This window comes from Nicotiana tomentosiformis, chromosome 9 (assembly GCF_000390325.3).
Source record: "Nicotiana tomentosiformis chromosome 9, ASM39032v3, whole genome shotgun sequence".
Classification (NCBI taxonomy): domain Eukaryota; kingdom Viridiplantae; phylum Streptophyta; class Magnoliopsida; order Solanales; family Solanaceae; genus Nicotiana; species Nicotiana tomentosiformis.
In genome coordinates, this window is record NC_090820.1 from 110,817,852 (window position 1) to 110,820,848 (window position 2,997).

The window sequence follows — 2,997 nt, forward strand, 5'->3', positions numbered from 1 at the left end:
CAATAGTATGACGAGGGGTATTCTTAAACCATTTTCGTAAGTAGAGGGGTATATTTGGACCTTCGCCGATTATTTTATGCCAACTGAAATAGCAACTATATATTATGTTGCTCATCTTTATGCAAGAGATAAATTATCGAAATTATGAAAATATAAAGATAAAATCACACAGATCAATTAATTAAAATTTTAATTTGCTTATCCTGGTATTATGAGGACCAAAATGCGAACTTGTTAATATTTGAAACACTAAAAGTACAATTTTTTTTATTAAAATAAAAACCTGGTGTTCAAGTCTGAGCTTATCATTTTAACTCAAAGGGCAGTAAGGTGAAACAAAGAAGACTACACCAAATTCGAAAAAATATTTTTCAATATATTTTATATTCTTAATATAAGTCACAAAACTTAAACTGCACAATTAAGCAAATACATAAAAATAGCAAAGTAGGTTATATATTTTCGCACTCATTTCATATTCTTACAAAGTCAAAAAGTCATATAACTGTAACGATCCGGCCAGTCATTTTAAAAGTTGTAGCCCTGTTCCCCTATTTAATGCTTATTCTGTACTTTATAACTGTTATATGACTTGTCGGGGCAATTGGTTCGGGTCTGACGAGAGTTTTAGAATAAATTGGAACACTTAGTTCCAAAATTTAAAACTTAAGTTGAAAAGGTAGGCTGGATGTTGATCTATGTGTAAACGACCGCGGAATAAAATTTTAATGATTCTAATAGCTCTGTATGGTGATTTTGGACTTAGGAGCGTGTCCGAAAAATTATTTGGAGGCCCGTAGTTAAATTAGGCTTGAAATGGCTAAAATAAGAATTTAAGTTTAGAAGTTTGATCGGGGAGTTGACTTTTTGATATCGGGTCGGAATCCAGTTCTGAAAATTTTCATAGCTCTGTTATGTCATTTATGACTTGCGTGCAAAATTTGAGTTCAATCGGACCTCATTTGATAGGTTGCGGCTTCATTTGTAGAAATTAAAAGTTTCAAAGTTCATTAGGCTTGAATCTATGTGTGATTCGTATTTTTAGTGTTGTTGGATGTGATTTGAGGACTCGACTAAGTTCGTATTATGTTTTAGGACTTGTTGGTATATTTGGTAGAGGTCCCGAGGGGCTCGGGTGAGTTTCGGACGGCTAACAGATCATTTTTGGCCTTTGGGGGATTTCTGATAGGTGGTGGTATTTTTCTTGAGATTTCCTTATACACGATCGCGTAAGTTCATTTGCGATCGCGTAGGGTAATTTGGGCAGAGGTGACTTTGTTCTATGCAGTGGCGTGAATGGGGTTGTGATCGCGTAGGCTTAATTTGGCAGCTGGAAAATTTGTTCTATGTGATCGCGTGGGAACATCCGCGATCACGTAGGTTTGAGCGAGCTGTGCTATGCGAACGCGTGACTAAGGCCGCGTTCGCGAAGAGGAACGGAGGGAGAACGTGGGCCACGCGCGCTTAATGCTTCGCGATCGTGTAGGTTTGCGGAGTCAGTATTTCGCAATCGCGTGGAACTTTCTGCGATCGCGTAGAGTTAATTTTGGCAGTGTTAAAATTGTGTTTCGCGATCGCGTGAGAAAGTTCACGATCGCGTAGAAGAAATCACAGGGCAGAAAGTTTATGTTCTGAAAATGGGACTTCGTCCCATTTTTTATTTTTAATGATTTGGAGCTCGGATTGAGGCGATATTTGGGAGATATTCAGAGAAAATATCGGGGTAAGTATTCTTAACTCAATCTTGGTTAGATTACCTGGATTCATCACTGTTTTTAACATTTAATTTGTGATTTAAGTTGGAAACAAATTTGAAAACCCTCTTGGATGGATTTGAGGGTCGAATTGTTATCGGAATTTAGTCATTTTAGTATGGTTAGACTCGTGGTTGAATGGACGTTCATATTTTTTAACTTTCGCCGGATTCCGAGGCAATGTTTGAGTTAATTTCGGATTTTTATTGAAAAATATATTATTTTCTTATGGAATTGATTCTATAATTTTTGTTGATTGTATCGAATTAATTATGACCAGATTCGAGTCGATCAGAGTCGAAATATCGAGGAAAAGCCATATTATTTGATTAAATTGGAGCAAGCCGAGGTAAGTGACTTGTCTAACCTTGTGTGGGGAAAATTCCCCCTAGGATTGGTATTTATGTGATAATTGAAATATGTTGAAAGTCGTGCTCACGAGGTGACGAGTGTGTACACGGACTATATGTGAAAGATTATATTTTCAAATTGTGCAGATCACTGTTGCGCATTAATTAAATTATTTTATTTTGTTATATTTTTCATCATTGATCTGATTTATATACTTTAAATTTACTTGACCTTCTCCTGCTAATTTTTTTTACCTGTTAGCTGAAACTTGGTTTCTTTTATTCAGTGTATTATTTGAAGGTGAAATTTCTTTAATTTAAATATTATAAAAAAAAGTATTTTACATTTAAAGATTTGATATTTAAAACAAGGTGGTAAATTTGTGAAATATTATATTTGATGAATATTTTGTGAGATGTTTGTACTAATTGTGATGGAGCTGTGAGCTCTTTATTATGAAAAAGTATCATTGTTGATTTATTTTGGCAAATTAAAATATTTGGGCACTTGTGTCACGACCCCAAATTTCCTCCGTAGGAGGTCGTGATGGCACCTAATCTCTAAGAGTAGGTAAGCATATCAATGCGGAATAATAATAGATATCTGAAATAAATAAATTTCAATTCAAATAATTTCAACTCCCAAAACCCGGTATAAATAAGTCACAAGCTTCTAAAAATGTATCCTCAATGTCTATATATATCAAGGTCTAAAGAAAAATAAGGAAGCAACATAATAATGATAGAAGGGGACTCCAGAGTCTGTGGACGCTGGCAGATATACCTCGAAGTCTCCATACACAGGTAACTCACTGATGTCTGGGCTGGTAAGATGTACCTAGATCTGCACAAAAAGATGTGCAAAAGCATAGTATGAGTACACCACAGCGGTA